Source organism: Capricornis sumatraensis, chromosome 8 (genome assembly GCF_032405125.1).
Source record: "Capricornis sumatraensis isolate serow.1 chromosome 8, serow.2, whole genome shotgun sequence".
NCBI lineage: Eukaryota > Metazoa > Chordata > Mammalia > Artiodactyla > Bovidae > Capricornis > Capricornis sumatraensis.
In genome coordinates, this window is record NC_091076.1 from 105,711,622 (window position 1) to 105,727,555 (window position 15,934).

The following is a 15,934-nucleotide window of genomic DNA, read 5'->3' on the forward strand; positions in this document are numbered from 1 at the left end:
TGGGAAGATTCCCCTGGAAAAGGGAATGCCAACCCACTCTAGTATTCTTACCAGGGAAGTCCCATGGACAGAGGAGCCTGGCAGGGCTACAGTCCATGCGGTCACAAAGAGCCGAACGGAGCTTAGCGAGTAAACAGCAGCAATGATGGGCGTACAGGTTGTGTCCACTCTTCAGCTGTCCTGAACGATGCTGCTATGAACATTCTTGTGTCGGGGTGTACACGGACAGACCCTGAAGGACTTGAAGCAGAAGAGCAGACAGTCCTTTTCAGCTGGAACAGTGGAGAACGGGGACCACGGAGAAGAGCCTCTTGGTGAGCAGTTGTCCTGGTGAGCAGGAGGGGGCACAGGGGGAGCCACCAGAAGCTGGCTGATCTGAGCCACGTGTGGGAGGACAGGTTGGGGGGTCGAGGAAGAGGAAGGGTAGTGATGACCGTGGGGATCCTTCTTCAGCAGCAGGGGCCCTGAGGCGGTTGTCGGTTGAGACAGGGAGCAGGGGTGCAGTGGGGAGGGAGGGTAGACAGTTGCGTGTGAGGTGCCTGTAGCCAGACATCTGGAGCAGAGAAGGTGTTCCCCTCTCGCTCGGGAGACAGATCTGGGCAAGGGACTCGGATCAGGGTCAGAGGTGTGGAGGTGGCCCTGAAGTCCCCGCCCTGGGCGAGAGATCACACCTGCCTCTCAGAGAGGGAGCAGGGAAGGATGCGGGCTGAAGCCCTGAGGAAAGCCAAGCCCTGAGACCTGGATGAGGAAGCAGCAAAGGAGAGGAGGTGGGGACGGAGAGGCAGGATACAGACAGGGCTGCCGGCGTGGGGGTAGCTGTGCGTCCAGGAGCTGGCCCCCAGGGCCATTCTTCCCCAGGCTCCCTGACCCCCACCCTGTCTTTCCCAGCCCGTCCTGATGGTCCCCAGACTGCCCAGCATGCCTTTTCCCTTCTGCCGAGAGACCTTCCCCGGCTGCCGGGTTGCTGAGAGGACGAAGTGCAGCCTCCTGACCCACACGTGTGCTGAGAGGACAGAGTGAGCTCAGAGTTGCAAGACCAGGGCTTTGTTCCAGGCTGTGTGGCCTTGGGCAGAGCCCTTCACCTCTGACCGCTTCATTCATCTGCTTAAAAGCAAGCCCTGTCACCAGGGTGCCCTGAGGGATCTGTAGACGTCTTACAGACCATTAAAGCGTGATGGGGGACTTCACTGGCGGTCCTGTGGTAAAGGTAACTGGGGGAAAAAAGTAAGTACGATGGGACTGGTACTGATGATGCCCTTGGTGTTCAAAGCCTTTTACAGTCAGCCAGTCCTCCAGCCCTTTGGCCCACTGAGCCCTTTCTGAGTCCTGGCTTTGCCAACATCCACCTTTCTCTCTGATCTGAAGCCAAGGTCTCTCCTCCTCTCTGCTTGTCCGCTTACCCCCAACCCTACATACCCCACCCTCTGAGAACACTTCCTGACCAGCGCCCAGTGAACACTGCTCCACCGCCGTCTCAGAGCCCCAAACGCAGGAGTGCTCCTTGACCCGTCCTGTGACGCCACCCCACCCACCACCTCCAAGCCCCGGGCCCTGCTTCAGCTGCCGGTGGATCTTGTCTGCAGCCGGGAGCAGTGGCGCCACAGTGAGGACCCCAGAGGCTGGGGTGGCCTCGGACAGGTCACCTGTGTCTGGGGAGTGAGTCACCAGGTCGGTAACCTTAATCAAGTTACCTTTCTAAGCCTCAGGTCAAGAAACAAGTCGAGAAAAAGAAAGTGAAGATTGCACGGGCTAATTGTTACTCACTGCTGGCTCCCACAGCTGGCAATTCATTCAGGGTCCAGCGAACTCCTGCTCAGCCCTGTGCCCACCCACAACTCTTGTTCTTACTGAGGGCAAAGGAATTCATCCAGTATTTTCAATTTTTTTATATTTAAGTCTTTGATCCATTTGAAGGCTGTGATCAGTGAGAGTTTGGGTCCATCTCTGTTTCCAGATGGCTACCCAGTTGCTCAGATACCATGTATTAAAAGAGCCATTGTCAGCTCTCAGATTTGAGAGAATGCATTAAAAAAAAAAACAAACACTTATTCTGTATGGGGGTATAGCCCATTAACAATCCTGTGATCGTTCCAGGTGAACAGCAAAGGGACTCAGGCATACATATACATGTAACCATTCTCCCCCAAACTCCCCTCCCCTCCAGGCTGCCCCATAGCCTTCAGCAGAGTGAGAGGATGTGTTTTGTACTGAGTTTCCGTGTGGCAGGGTCCTGTTCCTCGGCCCTTGCAAAGCGTGGAGGGGCTGCTTCCCCGAGGCTCCCCAGCAGTTAGGACCCCTGATGGGGCTGTTCCGCCCATTGCTCTCCCTTCTCGCCTTGTCCCAGCTCTTCTTGTTTACATTTTTAACATAAACTTTAGAATCAGCTTGTCTAGGTCCAGGAAAAAAAAAAGATGCCTCTGGGTGTTTTTATTTGGATCCTGTTAGATTTGTAAGCTGCCTTCGGAAGAACTGACATCTTCATGACGTTGAGCCTTCCTGTCCAAGGACACAGTGTATCTCCAGTTTCGTGTCCCCTGGGAGAGTTTCAAAGTTTTCCTCCTGGAGGTTTTGTACATTTCTTGTCCTGTTTATTCCCAGATATTAATATTTCATCTGTTTTGTGGATATTTTTTTTTCTTTACATGAGCTAAGTTGCTTCTGTCGTGTCTGAGAAGAGCCCACCAGGCTCCTCTGTCCACAGGATTCCCCAGGCAAGAATACTGGAGTGGATTGCCATGCCCTCCTCCAGGGGATCTTCCTGACCCAGGGATGGAACCTGCATTTCTTTTGTCTGCTGCCTTGGCACGTGGGCTCTTTACCGCTAGCGCCACCTGGAAAGCCCATTTTACTTTTTTACTTTTTTTTTTTAACTTTTTATTTATTTTAATTTTGGCTGCACTGCATGGCTTGCAGGAGCTCATTAGTTCCCTGACCAGGGATGGAACTCGGGCCTCTGCAGTGAAAGCAAATCCTAGGCCAGCAGGGAACTCCCTGTGTGTCATTGATTTTTATTTTTATTTTTTTTTAAAGATGAGGAAGCAGGAGAGAGCACAGGAAAGGCTCTCTTTTTTTCTTTTTTTAATATGTATATATTTCTCGGACTGTGCTGGGTCTTAGGTGTGGCTCGTAGGATTTTTCGGTTGTGGCGTGTGGAATCTAGTTCCCTGACCAGGGGTGGAACCCAGGCCCTTGCATTGGGAGCACAGAGTCTTAGCCACTGGACCCCTGGGGAAGTCCCTTATTGATACTTTAAATCAGCCATCTTTTCCCTGGTCTTTTCATCTCACTCATGTTTGTTTACATATGGGAAGGTATCGATTTCTCTAGACAAATGTTGATCTCATTTCTCTACTTAATTATTGGATGGTTCGAAGTTTCCGTCCTAAAGGAAATCAGTCCTGAATATTCTTTGGAAGGACTGATGCTGAAGCTGAAACTCCAATACTTTGGCCACCTGATGTGAAGAACTGACTCATTTGAAAAGACCCTGATGCTGGGAAAGATTGAAGGCAGGAGAAGGAGACAACAGAGGATGAGATGGTTGGATGGCATCACTGACTCAATGGACATGAGTTTGAGTGAACTCTGGGAGCTGGTGATGGACAGGGAGGCCTGGCGTGCTGCAGTCCATGAGGTCACAAAGAGTCGGACACGATTGAGCAACTGAACTGAACTGAAGGTGTTTGGCAGTTGATCTCACACACAGTGCTGTGTTTAAATCTCCCATTTAAACCCCTCGAGAAGGCAAGCTCCAAGAAGGCTTTTCCACTGCTTCCAGAGCTCCCTGCACCAAAACCAAGCAGACAACATTAGCTTAGGGAGCAAATACTGAGGCTAAGAGTTGGAGGGGACTTCCCTGGTCATCTGGGCTTCTCTTTTGACTCAGCTGGTAAAGAATCTGCCTGCAGTTCGGGAGACCTGAGTTTGATCCCTGGGTTGTGAAGATCCCCTGGAGAAGGGAATGGCTACCCACTCCAGTATTCTGGCCTGGAGAATTCCATGGACTGTATAGTCCATGGGGTCTCAAAGAGTCAGACACGGCTGAGTGACTTTCACTTCACTTCCCTGGTGGTCCAGTGGCTAAGACTCTGCATTCCCAATGCAGGGAGACTGGGTTTGGATTCCTGGTCAGGGAACTAGATTCCACATGCCACAAGTAAGAGCTTGAAAGCCACAATTAAAGATCCCATGTGCCAAAATGGAGATGGAAGATCCCATGTGCTGAGAGCTAAGACTCGGCACAGTCAAATAAATAAATAAATGTTAAAACAAAAACCATAAAATAGAGCTGAAGGTGCTCTCTTAGATGAGATGCTTTACGACTCCTATAATGAAATTTGTTTAAATCTGCTCAGACATCTTGTGTGAATACAGTTCAAAATATTTAGTTCTGAATAAAGGATATAAGTCCTTCTGTAAACACTTCCTGACCATATAGTTGCTCTTTCCAACACTTCGGGAGCCTGAGAAAACTAACCCACAGGGAGCGATTATGTTTCTCAGGACAAAATGTCACATCTGTCAGGATGGCTATTTTAAAAAAAAAAAAGGCAAAGAACAAAAAGTATTGATGAAAAGGCAGAGAAAAGGAATCTTATACACTGTGGGTGGGAATGTAAATTGGTGCAGCTGCTTTGGAAAACAGTATGTAGGTTCCTCAAGAAATTAAAAATAGCCTTCCGGGCAGGTAAAATTCAGCCAGCCATTCAGGGCAATGGACTCTCCATTCTAGAACCATGGCCCAGTTTGTCCATAACCTTGCCTAGAAGCCCTGCCATTGGTCGATGCTGCTGTGACTTAAAGCCCCAACTGGCCATATTTTGAAACAGTTGAGCAGGTTCCTCCAACTCCTGCTGAGGTCCCTACAGCTCATCAGAGCTTGGAACAAACTGTCCATATTGCTCGAACTGGTAACTGCAAACAGCTCACAGTTAAGGAAGCTCTGCTGAATGGTTTGGTGGCCACTGAGCTGTGGATGTGGTTTTATGTTGGCAAGATCCTGGGCAAGAGTGGCATCCTCACCTGTGATGTTTGAACACCAGTCTTTAACATGTGACTATATCTGCTTCATTGTTTGAGTGCTCCAGGACCACGTGGAACAGACTGGTATGTGAATAAAATAAGATAATGTGAAAGTTGCTCAGTCGTGTCTGACTCTTTGGGACCTCATGGACTGTATAGTCCATGGAATTCTCAGGCCAGAATACTGGAGTGGGTAGCCTTTCCCTTCTCCAGGGGATCTTCCCAACCCAGGGATCGAACCAAGGTCTCTCGCATTGCAGGTGGATTCTTTACCAGCTGAGCCACAAGGGAAGCCCATCAGACTGGTTCCAAACAGGAAAAGGAGTACATCAAGGCTGCATATTGTCACCCTGCTTATTTAACTTCTATGCAGAGTACATCATGAGAAATGCTGGGCTGGAAGAAGCACAAGCTGGAATCAAGATTGCCGGGAGAAATATCAATAACCTCAGATATACAGATGACACCACCCTTATGGCAGAAAGTGAAGAGGAGCTAAAAAGCCTCTTGATGAAAGTGAAAGTGGAGAGTGAAAAAGTTGGCTTAAAGCTCAACATTCAGAAAACGAAGATCATGGCATCCGGTCCCATCACTTCATGGGAAATAGATGGGGAAACAGTGGAAACAGTGTCAGACTTTATTTTGGGGGGCTCCAAAATCACTGCAGATGGTGATTGCAGCCATGAAATTAAAAGACACTTACTCCTTGGAAGGAAAGTTATGACCAACCTAGATAGCACATTCAAAAGCAGAGACATTACTTCGCCAACAAAGATCCATCTAGTTAAGGATATGGTTTTTCCTGTGGTCATGTATGGATGTGAGAGTTGGACTGTGAAGAAAGCTGAGTGCCAAAGAATTGATGCTTTTGAACTGTGGTGTTGGAGAAGACTCTTGCAAGTCCCTTGGACTGCAAGGAGATCCAACCAGTCCATTCTAAAGGAGATCAGTCGTGGGTGTTCTTTGGAAGGACTGATGCTAAAGCTGAAACTCCAATACTTTGGCCACCTCATGCAAAGAGTTGACTCATTGGAAAAGACTCTGATGCTGGAAGAGATTGGGGGCAGGAGGAGAAGGGGACGACATAGGATAAGATGGCTGGATGGCATCACCAACTCGATGGACAAGAGTTTGAGTGAACTCCAGGAGTTGGTGATGGTCAGGGAGGCCTGGCGTGCTGCGATTCACGGGGTTGCAAAGAGTCGGACATGACTGAGTGACTGAACTGAACTGAAGACAATGTGTCAAAAAAATTAAAAATAGAACAATCAGATGATCCAGCCCTCCCACTTTGGGGTTATTCCAAATAACTGAAATCCAGATCTCAAAAGGATATTAGCATTCCGATGTTTATTGCAACACTGTTCACAATAGCCAAGATGTAGTAAAACCCAAATGTCCGCCAACAGATGAGTGGATGGGACTTCCCTGATGGTCCAGTGATCAAGAATCCATGTTCCAATGCAGGGGACATGGGTTCGATCCCTGGTTGGAGAACTAAGATCCCATAAACCACAGGGCACCTAAGCCCACGTACCACAGCTAGAGAAGCGTGCATACTGCAGTGAAGACCCAGCACAACCGGAAACAACAACAAAACATCAAATCCTCCAAAAAATGTTAGATTATACAAGGAAAAAACCAAAACAGGTGAATGGATAAAGAAGGTATCGCACACACACACACGCACACACACACACACACACACACACACACACACACACACACGGGAATACTCTTCAGCCTTAACAAGAAGGAAATTCTGCAACATGCAAACCACCAGTTAACATGGAGGGCACTATGCTTTAGCAAAATAAGCCCGTCACAGAAGGATAATTCCACTTGGACGAGGAATCTAAAGTAGTTAAATTCATAGAATCAAAGAATGGAATGGTGGTCACCAGGGGCTGGGGGAGGGGGAAACGGGGAGTTACTGATCAATGGGCAGAGTGTTTCAGGTCACCAACATGAAGAAGTCCTAGAGCTCTGCTGTACAACGTTGTACAATGACATGTTAAGCACGTGAAAGTTTAAGAGGGTAGCTCTCATGCTAAGTGTTCTTACCACAATAAAATTTTAAAAATTAAAAAATATAGAGAAAGATCACTTGACTATAATAGCTGGTTCTGGAACTTCATGGGAGAGGGAAAGTGGGTAATAGCCGTGTGATGAGGAACAAAAATAATCTTTGCCAAGCTCTGCCAGGATTCTGGTGCCCAAGGAGCCCTGCTCCGGCCGACCGTCCTCCTTTGCTGGGATGCATGGGGAACAAACACCCAGAGGCGGTAATGAGGGTCTTGCCAGAGCCCTTAGAATCTCAGCCGTCTCGTGAACAGTCACCCAGTTTCAGCTCTGGTGAGGACCAGACCAGCAAAAATACTGCCCTCCTGCACGCCATCTGCACCCCTCACCCTGAGTTAAAAATCAGAAGAAAAATGAATATTTTATGTTTTATTTTTGGCCATGCCCTGAGGCACACAGGATCTTAGTTACCCAATGAGGGATTCTTTACATATATATATTATGTTTTTATTGGTTGTGCTGGGTCTTCATTGCTGCATGCAGACTTTCTCTAATTGTGGCGAGCAGGGGCTACTCTTCATCGTGGTGAATGGGCTTTGCATTGCGGTGGCTTCTCTTGTTTCAGAGCACAGGTTCTGGGTGCAGAGTCTCCAGTAGTTTTAGCTTGCGGGCCCTAGGGCGAGTGGTTGTCGTGCACAGGCTTACCTGTTCCACGGCATGTGGAATCCTCCCGGACCAGGGATCGAACCTGTGACCTCTGCATTAGCAGGCAGATTTTTTATCCACTGAACTGCCAGGGAAGTCCCCAGATGCTTATTTTATAAGTTACTGTTTTCCCTCCCAACCCTTGCTTCCTTTCCTGGCCTGAGGAGCTGGTCTGAACAGGAGAAAAAGGTGGTTGAACATCCTTCTCCTTCCACCCTCTGCTCCTCTGAGACTCCCAAGGCAGGAGAAAGTGGGCAAAAAGCTCTGAAGCCTGTCTCAGTCAGCTCTGGCTGCTGTAACAAAATGCCAGAGACCAGGGAGTCCAAGATCATGGTGCCAACAGATTCGGTTCTTTGTGGAGACTCCCACGAGGGGAGAGAGAAAGTGAGACAGACACAGACAGAGAGCACTCTGGAAATCAAGATGCTAATTCACCCTGAGAACCCCACCCTCATGACCTCATCTACAGCTGATTCCAGCTCAAAGGCCCCACCTCCTAATACCCTCGCCTTGGGGATTAGGGCTTAAGCATATGATTTGGGGGGATGCCAACGTTTAGTCCGGGCTTCCCTGATAACTCGGTAGAGAATCCTCCTGCAATGCAAGAGACTCCGGTTGATTCCTGGGTCCAGAACATCTACCGAAGAAGGGATAGGCTACCCACTCTGGTATTCTGGCCTGGAGAATTCCAGGGACTGTATAGCCCATGGGGTCGCAAAGAGTTGGACACAACTGAACGACTTTCACTCAACGTGCAATCCAGGACAAAGTTTGTAGCCGTAGCTTCCGACCCTACTAGCTGTGTAACTTTGGGCGACTTACCCAACGCCTCTGAGCTTGTTTCCTCGCGAGTATGATGGCATGGCACACAGTGTCTGCTCCCAAGGTTTTGGGGAGAAGTGACTCATATATGAAATACCATGCATGATGCCAGTAGTCTCACTCAGTACATGTTTCTCTTCATCTGTCCATCGGTGGCAGAGAGGCTGTCTGTAAGCCGTTTTCCCCTCTTCCTTCTATACAAGAGGAATGCTCGATTTTTAGCCCATACCTGGTTATGCAGAGTATTTGTCCCCGCCACTCTAGCGTTTAGGTGTGGCCATGTGACTAAATTCTGACATAATAGGGTCCAAGTAAAAGTTCCCCTGGCAGCTCCAGGCATACTCCCCAGGACCCCTTTCTCCTTCCATCCATCCCCCATCCTCTTGCTGGAATTCCACCCGCTGGCCTGGGTCAGACAGTGAGGACCACACCCTAGAAGCAGGGCATGGTGAACTGGAAAGAGTCCATGCCCCTGGGAAGTTTGTGGGGATAGCTGCCAGACCAGACCTGGACAAGACTTTGATGAATTTAAAGCGCAATTATCATGGAACCCTGTCACTTTCCCAGCCTCTGAATATTATCCTGTACCCTGTTGTTCAGGACTGTCTACCAAGTGGCCAGTCTCCACACTTCCTGACATCGCATTTTCTCCAGAATTTAAGGTACCTCAGAAGCAAGTGTCTCTCCCTCCAAAGTGAGCCAAAGAAAGACATCCAAAGATGCCCCCACAGCCTTTCTCTGTTTGACTCTCCCACCCGTCTAATCCTCCTCCAGGCCCACATTGCCCATCTATAAATACCTTCCAGGGGTGGAGGCGTGGAAAGGGGAAGTCATTTCACTGGGAGCCTGGCCAAGTCTCGTTTCTTGCTGCTCTCACAGCATCTGCTGAGCACTTTGAACATGGACCGCGCTAGGCACTGAAGACAGACGCAGAATAAGAAAGTTATCAAACACCGACCTCCGCTCCAGACCTGAGGAGGATACTGAACAGTGATCTATCCCAGGACAGGGGAGGGGACAAGAAGATGAGAGGGACCACAGGCTTAGACGGGTCAAGAAGGGCTTCAGAGAGACACCGGGGGAAAGAAGGGAAGATTGCGTACGCACGAGCACGCGGCATCAGAAAAGTAGACAATAGCAAGTCACGACAAGGATGTGCAGACACTGTCCTGGTCTCTACGGTGGCTTCCGTCTCACCACTTCACCGTCTTCCACTCCTACCGCCCGGTGACCTAACTCTACCCTCAGAGGCCTGGAGGACTAGAGCAGGATGTAACACAGCAAAAGACATGGGCGTTTTTGAGAATCCATGTCATGGTTCTTTCCTTTTTGTCACCAAATAATAGTCCATTGTGTAGATATACTGGGCTTCCCAGGTGGCGCTAGTGGTAAAGAACCCGCTTGCCAGTGCAGGAGACATGAGAGATTCCGATTGGATCTCTGGGTCAGGAAGATGCCTTGGAGGAGGAAATGGCAACCCACTCCAGTATTCTTGCCTGGAGAATCCCCTGGATGGAGGAGCCTGGCGTGCTACCATCCATGGGGTTGCAAAGAGTTGGACATGACTGAAGCGACTTCGCACACACACAAATGTACTGCACAGTATGGTGCTCTATTGATGGATATTTAAACTATTTACAAATTTGGGTGCAATGAACATTTTTATGCAAATTTTATGGTAACCATGTGTTCATTTTTTCTTGAATAAACACCCAGAAGTAAAATTGTTGGGTCATAGGTATAAGATGTTTGGTTTAATAAGAAACTTCTGGGCCTTTCTCCACGTGTTTGTACCATTTTACACTCCTACTGGCTTGGAAAAAACCCTGATGCTGGGAGGGATTGGGCAATGCCTGAGAATTACACAGTTGCTCCACAGTTCTGCTAGCATTTGGAGTTGTCAGCCTTTTTAATTTTAGCCATTCTGGGGGTTGGGTGGTGGTATCTCTTCATGGTTTTAATTTGCACTTGCTTTGACTAATGATGCTGAGTGCTTTTTTGATTGCTCATTACCTGTTTGTTTGTGATTGCTTATTACCTATCTTTCTTTGTGAAATGTCTGTTGAAATCTCTGGCTTAATTTGTTTATGGGGTTGTTCATCTTTTTAATGTCAACTTGACATTCAGATTTGAGATTCCCAGATGTAGTCACCCCCTCAGTCTGCTGGGATGAGACGTGTAGAGGAAAAAGGTGTGGACTGAGGTCAGCGTAGGGCCCGCCAACCCTGCCTTCATGACAGAGGTGCATCCACTGCCTCCTTCTGCATTTGGTGGTGAGTGAAGACCGGCTCTGCACAGACAGGAAGTACCTTCTCAGTGAAGCTCAGAAGTGAGTGACAGGTGAAGGGCTGTCAAACACAAAGGTGGATGATCTGGTTACAGAGAACCGGATGCTGAAAACCAGGCAGCTGGAAGCCTGGGAAACCCTCTTCAGACTGACACTGACACTTCCTATAACTTCTTGCTGGGTTTCCCCGATGGCTCAGCAGTTAAGAACCTTCCTGCAATGTAGGAGACGCAGGCTTGATCCCTGGGTCGGGAAGATCCCCAGGAGGAGGAAATGGCAACCCACTCCAGTATTCTTGCCTGGAAAATCCCATGGACGGAGGAGCCTGATGGGTGACGGTCCACAGGGTCTCAAAGAGTCAGACACAACTGAGCGCACACACATAGCTTCTTGCCCTTTGGCTCTACTGAGAAGAGCAAAAGAAAAAAGTTGAAATGCATAAGAAATCAGCTCTTGAAAGTTACTGGACAGTGACTCCTCTTTTTTTTTTTTTCTCCTGGTTCGTTTACTGGTGTTTTAATCATTTGCTGAGTGAATCTGAAAGGATGAAAAAGGGAACTGGATTAGTGTCGTCTCTATCTTTGGCCCCTGCAGCCTGTCAGAACATCTCCCAGAATCTTCCAACAGTTGATTTTTCAAACTTACAGCTTGAAAAATAAGTACATAAGTAAACAGGTAATGGAAACTCATGTCCACACAAAAACCTACCCACGCTTCATTATAGCAGCTTTATTGATAACTGCTAAAACATGGGAGCAGCCAAGATATCCTTCTACAGATGAATGGATAAACAAGCTGTGTGATACATCCAGACATCCAGTGAACTGTTATTCAGCTCTAACAGGAAAAGAGCTGTCAAGATATGGGAGAACCTTGGATATGTATCACTAAGTGAAAAAGTCAGCTCCAAGAAGGAAGAAATTCTGACTTGTTCATTGCTATATCCTCTGCTCTGGCCATGTAGACCCTCAAAAAATATGTAATGGGGGAAAATAAACGATGGGTGAGAGTCCCTTCCTCTCATTCTGAGTCGTCAGAAAGGAGGAAGAAACAAGGGCTACTTAGGATGATTAACTAAGAAGTAGATCCCGAAGTCAGTCTCTCTCCAAATGAGGGCCACCGATCAAAATGCTCAGACCACGTGGCAGATCTGCTTGATTAGGACGAATGTCCCGAAGTGAAGGTTGCTCAGTCGTGTCCGACTCTTTTCAACCCCGTATATGGTCCATGGAATTCTCCAGGCCAGAATACTGGGGTGGGGAGCCTTTCCCTTCTCCAGGGGAATCTTTCCAACCCAGAGCTTGAACCCTGGTCTCCCACATTGCAGGCTGATTCTTTACCAGCTGAGCCACGAGGGAAGCCCAAAATGTCCTGAAGGAGAGGGTAATCTGCATTTTTATTAAGCATCCCAGATGATGCTTGTGTCAGCTGAAGTGAAGAACACTTGAAACGCTTATTTAAAACACAGATGATTTTAGACCTGTGGACAGACCAGCAGAGGCAGCAAGGCTTGGAACACCCTGTTGTCCAAGCCCTTGATCTTTTTTTTTTTTCCTTAAATAAGAGATGAATCTTTTAAACATTATTTCTCTGTGTATGGCCTCGCTGGGTCTTCGTTGCTGTAGGGGCTTTCTCTCGTCGCAGTGAGTGGGAGCTACTCTTCCGTTGCAGTACGCAGGCCTCTCGTTGCGGTGGCGTCTCCTGCTGCAGAGTGCGGGCTCTGGCGCCCGCAGGTTTCAGCAGTGGCGGATCCCGGGCTTAAGAGCGCAGGCTCAGTAGTTGTGGTGCACGGCCTTAGTTGCCGGTAGCATGTGGAATCTTCCTGGCCCAAGGATTGAACCTATGCCCCCTGGCATGGGCGGGCGGACTCTTAACCCCTGCACCACCAGGGAAGTTCCCAACCTCTTAATCTTCACTGATAACGATCTAGACAGTTGATAAATACCAGCTCTATTTGGTCAAGGTCAAGGAGGTGTTTACTCCCTCCGAGGAGGCAGGGGAAGTCCAAAGGAACTTTTAATAGTCTACTTTGGGTAAGTGATGATGAAGTCACAGGAGGATTCACTTCCCTAAGCTGACGGGAACCATTATTTTCCGGTTTCTCTTTTCACATGATTTGATTTACTTGGTATATTTAAACTTAAAATGAAATGACAAGATTTCCAATATGCAAAAACTAGAACCAGGGTGTAAGCCTGAAAAACGGGCACCTGCCGTTAATCTCACATCAGCTTGGCCACCAACTTGCCATCTGACCTTGGGGGACCTTGGGTGAATCACCCAGTCCCTCCAGCCCCCGGGCCCTGGCTCTGAGTCTTTTTAGTTCTGATGCTCTGTGGTTCCCTCAATCTAACTCACTCTACAATTAGTCTGCACTCTACAGAAGTCCTGCTGGCTTATCTGTTGAATGACCATTGGGAAACTTATTCTAAAATGTGGGCTTGGGACTTCCCTGGTGGTTAAGTGGTTAAGAATTCACCTACCAATGCGGGGAACACGCGTTTCATCCCTGGTCTAGGAGGATCCCACATGCTTGTGCATCCTGACTACTGAAAACCATGCCCTAGAGCCTGGAAGCCACAAGAGAAACCGGCACACTGCAGCTGGAAACTAGAGAGCAGCCTCCTGCCCGCGGCCACTAGAGAAAGCCCGCACACAGCAATGAAGACCCAGCACAGCCAAAGATAAGTAAGTGGAAAACAGAAGTAGTGTGTTGTTTTTTTTTTTTTTTTTAATGTGGGCTTGTTCTAATCCAGAAGAACAAAGTAGAACCGAAGATCTCAATAGCCAACGAGCTTATCTGGAGAGAAATTAGTGGCCAGTCCACAAAACTGCTGGAAAATGCAGATGTAACACAGGCAGGGCTTTCATGGGGGAAATAAAGCAATCTCTAAGCAAGGAGATCGAGAAAGTGACTGATGGTAAAGGTGACCCTGAGGACACAGTGGGGGACATTTTCAAGAACAGGAAGTCACATTTCTGTACCAGGCTCTGCCTACTGTGGGCCACCTTAATATTTTATTCCCATGAGGACAATGCCTGTAGCACTTACATTGAAAGGGAAAAAGCAGAAGTAAAAATTTTGTGTCTCTATGGTCAACTCATTTTCAGCAAAGGTGCCAAAGGCAATTCAGTGGGGGGAAGAAAATAGACTTTTCAACAAAAAGCAGTGTTCCAGGTGTTGGAATAATTAAATATCCAAATGAAGGAGGTGTGCGTGCGTGCTGAGTTACTCAGTCATGTCCGACTCTTTGTGACTCCATGGAGCCCGCCAAGCTCCTCTGTCCACAGGATTTCCCAGGCAAGAATACTGCAGTGGGTTGCCATGCCCTTCTCCAGGGGATCTTTCCGACCCAGGGATCAAACCCACATCTCTTGCATTTCCTGCATTGGCAGGCAGATTCTTTACCAGAAGCCCATATGTCACACCTTACACCAAAATTAACCCCGAATGCGTCAGAGACCTAGATGTAAAACCTAAAACCAGGGACTTCCCTGGTGGTCCAGTGGCTAGGACTCCGAGATCTCAATGCAGGGGGCCTGGGGTTCAATCCCTGGTCAGGGAGCTGGATCCCACATGCCACAGCTAAAGATCCCACGTGCTGCAACTAGGACCTGGCACAGCTAAATAAACAAACACAAACAAACAAACAAAAAAACTAAAACTATGAAATTTCTATTGGAAAACACAGGAGAAAAATTCACATCCTTAGGCAAGGAATTCTTAGGTATGATTCCAAGAACATGACCTAGGACTTTCCTGGTGCTTCCAGTGCAGGGGGCAGGGGTTCCATCCCTGGAGGAGAGGATCTCGCATGCCACGTGGTGCAGGAAAAAAAAAATTCATAAAAGGAAACAAATCAATAAATTGGACTTCATTAAAATTAAGAAATTCTGCAGACTCCCCTGCTGATCCAGTAGTTAGGACACGTTGCTTTGACAGGGCAAATGGAACTAAGATCCTACATGCCTTGGGGGTGTGGCCAAAAGACTAAAGAAAAATGATGAGACACTGCTCTGTATTTAGGAAAATGGTTAAATTTCTTAAAAGTAACCTTACCAAGGATGTGGAGGAACTAGGATGGTCATACTGCCAGGGGAAAGTAAAATACACAACCACTTTGGGAAATAGTGTGGCAGTATCTCGAAAGGTTAAATACACGTTGACCATATGGTCTAGACATTCCGCTCCTAGGTCTGTACCCAAGAGAAATGAACACAGCTGTCCTTACAGAGGGATATACGAATACGCATAGTTAAACCACACTCCTTCAGGTGGGACCCAGTCACGCCTCAGATTGGGACTTGAATCCACAATCCTTGACCAAGGAGGAGACTTGAACCCTCTGTCTTTTAATTGAAACTGCACACCTGGTCTGAGGCCTTCCTGAAGTTAGAGTTCTGTCTCAGTGCAGAATGAATCTGATGAGAGGTAAGAGGTGAAGTGGCAGGCGATGAGGGAGTTTATTAGCATAGAAGGCTTGTGACAGCGACAAGCAGGCAGGCAGGGGAGCACAGCCCCCAGAATACACTCAGATACGTTTGTATAATCAAAGAAAATGTGGGGAGGAGAGAAGACCAACTTCTTCCTCATTTTGGGGCAGACGTCAAGACCTCCATCATTAGTTCCTCCTTCAACCCTATATGGTCTAACAAGGACTGCCATGGCACTGTTGAAATCATATGCCTACTACCAAAAGGTTGGTCCATGGGGTTGCAAAGGGTGGGCTACGACTTAGCGACTGAGCACACGCACAATAACTTACTAAAATATCATGTCAGGGGTTGGTATAACGTCTTCTTTCCCCTTTCACCTCTATCCCTGTCTTGGCTGCCTGCCGAAGTGCTACTCTTCAAGGACTACTCCCATGAAACAAGACGTAGACCCCGTACCTACTGCCTTATGTGTTTGTGTTTTTTTTTAATTTATTTACGTGGCTGCACCAGGTCTTAGTTGCTGCACTTGGATCTGCGATTTTCCTTGAGGCGTGCCAGATCTTTAGTTACCACATGCAAACTCTTAGTTGTGGCATACAGGATCTAGATTCCTGTCCAGGGGTCAACCCCAGGTCCCCT